The following is a 12,389-nucleotide window of genomic DNA, read 5'->3' as shown; positions in this document are numbered from 1 at the left end:
GCAGTGACTCAGAGGATGTCAGGCATTCGGGTGTGTGCCTTTGAAGTGAGAGCTAGAGGACAGTTGCCATTTCCCTGTGAGGGGCCCTTCTCTGCAGCTGGCAAGCAGGTGCTATCTTTTCTGTGTTGAGCCCTCCCCCAAAAGGGCCAAATTTGAATCTGATTGGTCTAGTAAGCTCCACTTCGGTCACACCCCACCCAACTTCCCCAATGCTAGAGATACTTTCTCTATGAGAAGCCAACCCTACCCAAATTGCACTCTTTCTTAGAAAACTATTAGAGTCTGACAGGCCACCGGTAGGTGATAACTGGCCTCCATATGCTCTGAGACTTTGGCTGAGTTGCTCCAGGATTAGCACTGGCACCAAACTAGAATTTACATGAACCTGGAAACCACAACTCTTCCCACTCTAGTGATTGCCTAAGACCCTGCCTCACCCAACTTGCATACCACATGAGGCCATATCAGCAGCTGAAAGTTAAGGGAGCCAGCAGGTGGCAGCAGACCTTTTTGTCTGGCTTTTTGTCCTGGCTTTTTGCAGAACTACCCTAGGCCCCGGTATTGGTGGCAGATGTCCTCACTTCACAGTGTGACCTCTTTCACATGACTCTAGGTTTAGCACAGGGAGTAAAAAACTGCAGATCGCTTTGTAGCTCCTACCAGGTAGCTCCCAGCTGGTCACAAAGAGTGGGCAACCTGGGCCTGCATCGAAGCCCTTCCCAAGAGGCCCAAGAATGGACATACTTGGAATTTGGCTTCAGACTGCAGCAGAGCACTGCCCCATTAGCCCTACAAGCGGCATATACAAAGGGAGGCCTCAACAAGCACCAGAGCCCATGGCGGCAAATACCATTCAGTGGGGTAAGCCCTCCACATAACAGCTCATAAGCTGTGGACGTGGCCAAATTCCAAAGTCAATCAGCCTGAGGGTCAATTCCACCCACTGATGTGCCTATAACAGGAGGGTACACACAACCCACACAAGGAAAACTCCTGGAGCACCTGAAGCAGGTGACCAGGGAGACTGTGTCAGGGGCAAACAGGGCACCTATTAGATCACCCAGCAAAGACTGGGAGACATAGAAGATCTACCTAATACATAGAAACAAACACAGAGAGACAGACCAAATGAAAAAAAGCAAAGAAATACATCCCAAATGAAAGAAGAGGAGAAAACTCCAGAAAAAGTATTAAACAAAATGGAGGCAAGCAACCTACCAGATACAGAGTTCAAAACAATGGATATAAGGATATTTAAGGAACTCAGTGAGAACTTCAACAAAGAGATAGCAAACATTAAAAAATAAGAAATAAAAAGACATAGAAACCATAAAAAAGAACCAGTCAGAAGTGAAGAATACAATAACTGAAATGAAGAATGCATCAGAAGGAATCACCAGCAGACTAGATGAAGCAGAAGATCAAATGAGTGATTTGGAAGACAAGGTAGCAGAAAAGATCCAATCAGAACAGCAAAAAAAGAAAAAAGATTCCCAAAAAATGAGGATAGTTTAAGAGATCTCTGGGACAACATCAAGTGTAACAATATTCGCATCGTAGTAGTATCAGAAAAAGAAGAGAGAAAGCAAGGGATTGAGAACCTCTTTGAAGAAGTAATGACTGAAAATTTCCCTAAGCTGGTGAAGGAAATGGACATACAAGCCCAGAAAGCACAGAGAGTCCCAAACAAGAAGAACCCAAACAGGTCCACTCCAAGACACATAATAATTAAAACGGCAAAGGTTACAGACAAAGACAGAATCCTAAAAGGAGCCACAGGCAGGTAACTAGTAACTTATAAGGGAGCTCCCATATGGTTGTCAGCTGATTTCTCAACAGAAACTTTGCAGGCTAGAAGGGATTGGCACTAAACATTCAATGTGATGAAAAGCAAGGACCTACAACAAGATTATTCTATCCAGCAAAGCTATCATTTAGAATGGAAGGACAAAGAGCTTCCCAGACAAGAAAAAGCTAAATAACTTCATCACCACCAAGCCAGTATGACAAAGAATGTTAGAAGGACTTCCTTAAGATGGAAAAAAAAAGAGATCAAAATTATGAATAATAAAATGGCTATAGCTACATATTTATCAACAATTACTTTCTTTTGTGTGTGTGTGTGTGTGTGTGTGTGTGTGTGTTTTAACAATTACTTTCAATGTAAATGGATTAAATGCTCCAATCAAAAGACATAGAAGGGCTGAATGGATAAGAAAAACAGAACCCTTACATATGTTATCTACAAATGGCTCACTTAGGATTGAAAGACATACACAGATAGAAAGTAAAGGGATGGACAAAGATATTTCATGAAAATGGAAACAAACAAACAAACAAAACCAATAAATGCTGGGGTAGCAATACTTACACCACACAAAATAGACTTTAAAACAAAGGCTAAAAGAAGAGACAATGAAGGACCCAGTAATCCCACTTCAGGGTATTTATCCAAAGAAACCCAAAATGCTACTTTGAGCAGATGTGTGCATCCATATGTTCATTGCAGCATTGTTTACAATGTCCAAGATGTAGAGCCAGCCTGGGTGTCTGTCCATGAAAGAATGGATAAAGAGGAAGTGGTACATATATACACTGGAATAGTACTCAGCCACGGAAAGAAATGGGTTCTTGCCATCTGCAGCGGCAGGAAGGGACCTGGAAGGTATTGCCTGAGTGGAGTGTAAGACAGAGAAAGACAGATGCAATGTGATTTAATTTATATGCAGAATCTAAATAACAAAATTAACAAATAAAACAGAAACAAACTCATAGATACAGAAAATATTTTGATGGTTGCCAGATGGGAGGGAGTTTGGGGGTGTGGGTGACAAAAAGGGAAAGGATTAAGTACAAATTGGTTGTTACAAAGTAGTTATGGGATGTAGAGTATAGCATAAGGAATATAGTCAATAATATTGTAATAAGTGTGTATGGTGTCAAACAGGTACTGGATTTATCGTGGTGATAGATATGAGGGGGTTGGGGGCAGGGTAAAAAAGATGAAGACATTAAGAAGTACAAATTGGTAGTTACAAAATAGTTGTGGGTATATAAAGTAAAGCATAGGGAATATAGTCAATAATGTGGTGATAACTATGTGTAGTGCTAGGTGAATACTAGACTAATCAGGGGTGTCACTTCTCAAATTATATAAATATCCAACCACTATGCTGTACACCTGACATTAATACAAAATAATATTGAATGTCAACTGTAATAGAAAAAAATAAGAAATGGGAGAAAAGGTTAAGGGGAATAAGAGATCCAAATTTCCAGGTGTAAAACCAGTAAGTCATGGGTATATAATGTACAGCATAGGGAATACAGTCAATAATACTGTGATAGCGTGGTACCATGTCAGATGGTTGCTGGACTTATCCGGGTGATCACTTCTTTAGATATATAAATGTTGAATAACTATAGTACACTCCTGAAACTAATGTAATATTGTATGTTGGCTATATTTTTAATAAACATATTTAAACAAAAAAGGGCTAGCGACACCAGCCCCATCAATTTCACAGTTTTTGTAAAGATAATTAAAATAGAGTATGGAGAAATGGTTTATAATTTAAATGCTAGTCAAACCCATCTCTGATATTGTTATTATTGTTATTCTTATTATTACTTCTGCATTTGATTTAGCATGGAAAATGGGTGATACATACACTTAAGCACAACTTGGGGGGAAACATTAAACTAAAGGGGTGGGGAGCAGAGCTAGGAAAGTGGCCACCTTCTTATTTTCTAAAAATGTCAGGTAAGGGAATGGAAAAGATCATTTTAAAATAATCATAATGAGACATATCTCCAAAAAGATAAACACAAGAAAAATTCAGTTGCTAAATTTCTCCTATGTTGGAAGGCATTTGTCAGTTCTGGAAGGTGTTGCTAACTTTGTCCTCTTCCATGAAGCCTGCCTTAATTGAAAAGAAAGTAACAAATCCCTCTTTGTGTCATTACCCTGGGTCAACAGGAAATCTTTCAGTCACTTACCACCTGGCTGTTTCCTTACATATATACATTTTGTTATTTTCATTATTATATTTACCTAACATGTAGATTCTGTTTTGAGTATATGCAAATTAATTCTATCTTGGATTATAAACTATAGAGCAAAAAAAAAAAAGAAAAGAAAAAAGACTGACACAGATCATTACAGTGAGAAGTGTTTTTGATGGTAAAGAAGAAATGTTTTGATTTAAAATTCATCTGTACATATTGTTATTGAGGAATCCTACATATATTGCACCACAATGTGAATCACGTATTTGTTTCTCCTTCTGTACGGGCAAGGAAGTCTTTCTTGATTTATATTACAATTTTATCCCTGTATTGAATAGCATTACTCTGTTTCTCTCTATTGTGTATAATTATTGCCTAGTACTAGAGCTCTTTTTAGCAGGATCTTAAATTATAACTGGTGGTTTTATTTCAAATTCTTTGTTTAAGATGCATTCTGACTACAAAGCACAAGAACACAGAGGAAGTTCTTCACTCTCTGAGATAAGTAGATTGGCCAAACATAATTTGGGAATAGATTTTGGTGAAGATGAAGTATTTCTTTTCTCTCTCTCTCTCTCTCTCTCTCTCTCTCTCTCTCTCTCTCTCTCTCTCTCTCTCTCTCTCTCTCACTCTCTTTTGTACTGTCAATAGAGTTTAACTCTCATGTGATTTCCTAAAATTGTTTCCTTTGGTTTTCTTTCTCTTTTGAAAGAAACTAGATTGTTAAATCAGGCCTACCAAGAGAAAGTAAAATTAGAATTGTCTAGAGAAGGAAGACAATTTAGAAAGCAAACTAGTATAATTTCACCTTTCTCAAATCATTTTTCCTCAATGGAATTTTTATCTATGGAGGTACGACAAAAAATTATAAAGGTTTTCCTAAATCAAGTACCGTGTTTTCCCCAAAATAAGACCTAACCGAAAAATAAGCCCTAACGTGATTTTTCAGGATAACATGTCCGGAACATAAGCCCTAATGCATCTTTTGGAGCACAAATTAATATAAGACCTGGTCTTATTTTTGGGAAAACATGGTACATCCTTGCCAGGAACTATTTATTCACCTCTAGGAATTACGTATTCAAACCATCTTTTCTGATACCCACCCAAGGGAAAAAGCAGGACCATTTTTCTACAGATCAAAGTTTTGTTGTACAAAGAAGCCAAGTAAACTCGATCTAGACAATTAGTAGCCAACACATGTCTGCTGACTACCTATCTGTCTACATATTTTAATGCCATCTGGGCAGAAAACTGTTTAGAATGTGATGATTCATTCAGGCAGGAGAACCACAGTCTCAGGCTCCTTCCACCTTAATCAGGAGTGCCTTGTCAACAACCTAACACACGCATTTAATGCCTCGTCATGTCCCTGAGCTGATTATGACCTTTCTTGGCGGTGATGATGGGGTGGCATTGTTGTACAGCTGCGTTATTAATGAAGTTGCTTTGTGGTTAACCAGGGCTCTGTAGTTTGGCAAACAACTGTGCTTTCCAGAACGCTCAGTTCTTTCACGCACTTTCCAAACAGTTTAATACATACATTCTGAACTTTCTATTTATTTTTTTCATACCGACTTGTTCCCATTTTCTACCTCACATCTAGCATGATGACAGGTAATTACATATTTGACATGGGATAAGAACTTCTTCGAAATTCCCCAATAATCCTCATAGTAGCTGCCTGACACTTTGTTACATCCCCAGGCACCAGAAGGGGTAAGAATGAGACTTCTTTTCTTTAGAATCCATCTGCACAATGACTCCTTCTAGGTCCAAGATTATTTAAATATACTTGCTTTATTTCCTTGATTGAAAATTATAAACTGGGTGCTTAAACTTTAGAAATATCTTTATACTCTGTGGTCTTATCATTGTTATGCACTCTACTTAATAGGAAATCTTGATGATTGCTATGAAGGGACATTCAGGATATTTAGGAAATCTTCATAGGATTCCCCACATGAAGACAGGTGTTATTCCATATTTACCTTTACACTGACTGATATAGTACCTGGCATTTTAAAAGCTAAGTATTTGTGACTGTATTCACTAGTTTTGAAGAAAACAGAAGTCAAGTTAAGCATCATTTCTCCTGGGTGCTGTAGTCTGCCTTTGTCATCCAGAATTACGTGGAAATCTTTCTTTGGCTGATAGTGTAAGAAGTGCTCCCAGTGAAAAGAAATCACAGTTCCACAGGACCAATTTATTTCCTTCTATTTAAAAAAATGTTTTCTATGGGAAATAATAGACTAAATCAGTCATGAAGAGGACTCCATTAATTATTACACTACTGACCTGTCATTCTCAGGGTCCATGGTTGGCACTTGCTGATTTATATGTGTATTCATTAACAACGATGGACTAACAACTTAGTGGTGCTTTAGTGATATATAGAGTAGGAGATTCAATTCTACCTATATAGAAGTGTATTTTTTTGTATGATGTCTTTTTTCTCATGAAATAGTTGACTTAAATTTTCATAAGCAGCCTCATTATGTAAAGTAAGAGATAAATTAATGAAAGTCTAGAAAAAGAAGTGGAAAAACTAAACAAATCCTCTAAACCAGAATAAATGCTAGAAATAAAAATGACACAGTTAAAAAACAAAACAAAACATTTTAACAGAATTGAAGTAATGGAGTACCACAAATAAAATATATTCAAAATATGTGTTATCCAAGACAATGATACAGCAGAGATTACAAAAATCAATGCACCTATAATCCCAAGACATTTATTAAACAACTGTTAAACTCAAGTCCCACTAAATAATGAATCCAGGTTGCTAACAAATAAAAAATTGGCAGACTGGGGTTTCATCTCCTTTGATGTCCTCTCTTCAACTTCACAAACTGTGAAATGTAAAATAGATAGCAGTCAGTGAGAGAAACAAGTAACATCTTACTAAATTCATAGATGTTACTGGCGTCTGAAAAATTTGGAAACAGGTTTAAAGGGGATTCAACATCAGAATATAATTTCAGTACTGATGACCGGAGGTCCTACTATGTGTCAGCCTCATTTCACTCAACATCTGATTCAGTAAGTTGAATTCAGCAGAAACTGGCTCTCTGACGTCCTCTCCTTCATCTCAGAGAATGGAGTCAGTCTAAAATGAATCTCTTCTGCTTACATACATGACGTCCTCGTTTGCCTTGCTGAAGGGAATAAGTTTATCAGACTCAGCTTAGTGACAAATCCAAAAGTTTCTTCATGAGATCAGATCACATAGTTTCAGTAAATTAGCACATGCCAAATACAGTATCTGCTGAATCCTCAGTATTCAGACTCCAATCCATTGTCAGCAGTAGAAAATGACCTTCAAGAAGGCTTCTTAAATGAAGGCTCCTGGAGTTTAATTGAGGCTGTGACTTAGACCCAAAGTGTTGAATCTTCAGTCAACTACTTCATACTGATACTCTGTGTCCTCTCTGACTTCATGAATTTATTTATTAGCTATGAAAAAGTTTTAAACAACCAAAAAAGTCCAAAAAGACTCCTTCATGCTGCATTCTAATGTTCTCAGGGTTCCCTTTGCTGCAGCCTCTAATTTAGAACCACAAGTTGACAGAGGCTGAATCACAAGACAGTTCTACGGCTTCACCGTCTAACCTGAGCCCTCGGTTGCTGTCAACGTTTCAAAGTCCTTTCTTCATTCAAAGAATTTCGTAAAAGAAGAGGAAGAACATTGAAGTGTGTATGTAAAATATATTTTAATAAATGTAAATTTATTTAGAAATCATAATGTACTTCCAATTTTTGCCTCACATAGTTTTAGCTCATTTCATCCGAACTCACCATCTAGTCTGTTCATATATATATTATATATATATAATATATATATATATATAATTTAAATATGTTTATTATATATACAAAAATATACAAAACAACTGGTGAGTCTAGGTAAAGGATATATGGAAGTACTTTGAATTTTTGTGTTTTTCTATACATTTCAAATTATACCAAAATTAAAAGTTAGCCTCACAATTAAAAAGTAATTAAAATTGAAAAAGAGAGATAGAAAGAGAGAGCTGAAACTAAATGTAATACATGATCCTGAACTGGATGCTTGACAAGAGAAAATTGCCCTGATGGATGACAATTGGTAAATCTGAATAAGGTTCACATATTAGAAAATAGAAAAAAAAGAATTATTGTATCAATGTCAATTTCCCAATCTTAATAATTATGCTGTGGTTGTATAATATGACTTTTTAGTCTTAGGAAATATTTAGGGGTAAAGTAGCATGATATCTCCAAGTTATGCTCAATAGTTTGTTGGTGAATCTGAGTAAAGGGTATACAGGAGTTTTTAATGCAATTTTCGCAACTTTTCTGTAAGATAGAAATGTTTTCATAACAAAACATAAGTATATATATATATAGATATATATATACACACTTATATATACTTATGTTTTCATAATGAAACATAAGTATATATAAGTATATATATAGAGAGATATAAACAGTCTCTTAAAATTAGTTTGAAAATACAACATAGTCATACTTATGTCACATATAAGTTCCACATTTTGCCAATTTACCATTATGAAAGATGAAAAAATCTCTCTTCTCATTTCCCAAAACAAATATGTTCACCATTTTTATCTCCTATTTGTCATTGGATATTAATTCTTGTATAAAAGGAAAAATACTAGACTTTCATAATTAATAGGTGGATTTCCAAGCTATATAATTTGTTGTGGCAACAGATCTTTAAAAAGCATTTTGCTAATATCCCCATCAAAATACTAAGCTTCTTTCAACAATCTTCCACTCGTAAAGAAAACGGAAAGAATAGCACTATTGTTGTGTAAGAGTCTTTTTGATTTCCTAACTTATTTGTCAAAAATTTCACTGGATTTGAGAAAAATCTTATGTAGGCCAAGTATCGCAGTTGTAATATGAATAAGTAGCTTTTCAATGAAATAGGACTTAAACTGTGGCTGTATAATAGAGAAAGAATGGATCTTTAAAGAATATGAGACCTAAATCTCATGGCAAAATTCTAGTGTTTTGTACCCCGAGTTCCCACTGGTTTAATTTCTCTGATATTTTTCTCTCACATTATTCTGATCCTAAAAGGATGCTGATGGAATAACGGTGGAATCAGCCAGAATAATTTTCTCCAATGAAGACAAATAAGTCAGTATAAGAGAAAACAACATGTACGTTAACAGTCAAGATTGTATATTGATACCAGTACTACTAGGAGTAAGAATTTGACAATAGCCTCCACTCTAAAACTTGGGACTATTAATGCAAAGAGCTTTAAATAATGTTTGGGGGGGATGCTGAAAAGTTAATGTCAGCCATTTTATTTTTGGAGATTCAAATGCTGTTAACCTTTGACACATTCTGTTCATGAACAAGACTAAATGTTCAGAATAACAACCAATTGCATCCCTGAAGATCTATGAAGTTCAAGGAAGAAGAACATTTCTGAGATCACCGGGGACATTTGAATATTGACTGGATATTCGCTTGTATCAAGGAGGTACTGTTAGTTTTTCTGGTATGATACTGCTATTACATATATTCTAAAAAGATTCTCATCTGATACAAATAGTTACGTACTGAAATGTTTTGGGATTAAAAAGATGAGTTCATAAAAACAAAAGAAATGGTAACAAATTCTCTCATTGGCCTTTAATTTCAGAGGTCACTGGTAAATCCTGTCTTGCAGCTCAGATATCTCAGACATTTCCATCTGAAAAAAGATGTGCTCTAAAAACTGTCACTAATGACCTTTAAACTTGATAGCACAAGGCTTCGACCATTTCATTCTGGAAGATATTATACAATAAGTTGCAGTAAGGGAAAGAAAAGGAAGCATGAGCTGGTCCACAAAGTTCCAATATCTTGTTTTCTGTCTGGATATATCATGCATGCTTATACATGAATGCTTATACACTTATACACATGCTTATACACTTATACAAGAACAATATTTCCATGAAACAGTAAGGAAATCTCCTCTTAGTTATAATGGATGTCATTGCTGTCCTCCATGCCAGTTGCAAATGATTGCTCTTTAGAAACAGTCATCAGGTCATGCCCACTGAATGCCCTAAAATACAGAGAAGGAGGTCGGGGGTGGGGGTTCACCAAAAAGAAAACTACCTCAATAGCAGATAACTGAGAAAACAGTGGGAGTCTTATTCAATTACTACTTAGCATTATTTTGCGTAGCAAACACAAGGAATATTTTTGAAAAACCCTTTGGAGTATATTTGCCTCCTAGAATTATGACCATTTTGTGTCACTGCTTTGTGAAATAATCAATTAATTGGATAAGAGAAGGGATTCTCCCCTGTATTTCTCCCAGGGATCCTGGAAGCATATCTCCAGCCGATGCCAGGAGTCATCACTCAGAGATTTCCATGTCACAGATGGAGCCCATGGCCTAAGAAGGGTATTGGTGCTTGTATGGTAGAGCTGCGCTGTCTGCCACATCACTACCATCCTAAATGCTGCTATGCAATTGCTATTACATGGAGTTCACATAGACTGCTCTAATGGTGTGTCCTGATAGAAGCCAAAGCAGACATGTATGATAGGCCAACAAAAACCCTCAGCATTGAGATGGTATTTCCTGCATACCCTCAATTAAAGTAGTCTCAATTAAAATGCATAATTATAACATAGAGTTTAATTATCGTCAGAGGCAACTCTCACGTCCACCTCCTGAAAACAAACTGTTGACTTATTTCTTTTCCTTCATGGCATTTACCACTGTCTAGAATTACATCAGATGTTTGTTTCCTGCTGTACTGCCTCTCTCCTCCACTAGATGCAAGCCGCATGAGAACAGGGACTTGTCTTGCTCACCATGGCAGCCACAGCATGCCAGCATGCCTGGACCCCACCATAGATGCTCAGAGAGTGCCTTTTGAACAAATGAATGACAGAGTACTCTCATCAATATGGTGGTTAAACAAAACCTAAGTGCTCCAGAAGATAGGTAGGTAGATTCAAACATTCAAACGTTTGCTTTGCAGGTGAAGTTTACACCTGTGTTCCACTTACACTCAAGGATAGAGAGCCCAGAATTCATGAGAGGAAAGTCATCTGAAGTAAATTTCAGGACTGTTATCACAGCCTGCTCTTTCATGATCTTCATGATTATTTTGCAATTCTGGCAGGCCGGAGAGGAGGTTTCATGACACTGCAGCGTTTACAACATTGCTCATTCCAATTGTAGGCCATTGGTGAAGACAAGTTAATGTTAGCCAATAAATCAATGAAGATCTCTTCCAAAATATTGTTTCTCAGTGCCCTTTGCTAAGGTGTTGAAATCACTATGCATTCTTCAAAATTATGACACAAATGTTCCTAGAAGGTATGCCGAGAATGTGCAATGTAGCTTTTCATAGGACTTTTAAAAGCATATTTTCCACAAGGAAGTAGGGTCATGGGACACCTCTTGGAAAAGAATATTCTTCAGTCTTTGGGTTAACCTTTATGAAAACACAGACACCGACCCTCAGGGAACTTTCTATCTAGGAGACTCAATGTTTACCCAAAAATCCTAAAATTGCATTCAAACCTGAGTAGCTCACCTCTGTGAAAGCACAGAGGGAGTCTGACAAAACCTAGAGAACAACTAGAAAAAGGTTTCTGATCCATGGTACATTTTTTTTCAGTCTTCTCAACAGTTATATTCTATTCCAAGGGTGTGATTTACAGTCCTCCCTAAATCTGGTCTCCTGAGCTGACTTAGGCTAATTTCTAGATCCTACTGCATCTACTTAGATCGTGTTCCCCATATATTTTGAATGCTAAATGCAAAACATGTACACTGTTGGTGGCTATATTTTAGGTGGGGAATGCAATTCTTCCCCATAGTGGCAATACAGCATCCTCCCCGTTGTAAATATCTTCACTTCAATGAGAAAAGATGATGAAATTCTTTTTGAAGACTCTCAAAGGGTTTGCAGATTTTTAAAAATATTACCGCCACTTTGTTTGGAAGAAATACAGTTTGATCGTAAAACCATCATTTGTGATGGGATTTATGAGGATGACACGCATTTGCATGCTGTGCGTGAAAACCCTGCACCAAAGAGTGGTTTCAAACAAGGAAACTGTTACTAGTCAGAATTTTCTCATCTGTAGCATCATTAGCAAATTTCAAGCTCCCCACGCTATTGAAAATAAATGTAATTCAAAGACTCTTCCTTCGCATGGACAGAGTCTATCAACTTCAAAATTCTTCATACCTTAATTGAATTTTTTTAGAAATGGGAATTCATTTTCATATACAAGTATGTATATCCCAAAGCACTTTCACTTTTAAAGTTAGATCAGGAGAGAAGCATCTTTCTTTTTCAGTTAATCTATGTGTGGCATGCGAAGCACTTACGATCTAT

Source organism: Rhinolophus sinicus, chromosome 16, assembly GCF_057876585.1.
Source record: "Rhinolophus sinicus isolate RSI-liver-muscle chromosome 16, RSI-T2T, whole genome shotgun sequence".
NCBI lineage: Eukaryota > Metazoa > Chordata > Mammalia > Chiroptera > Rhinolophidae > Rhinolophus > Rhinolophus sinicus.
Note: the sequence above shows the minus strand (reverse complement) of the source record.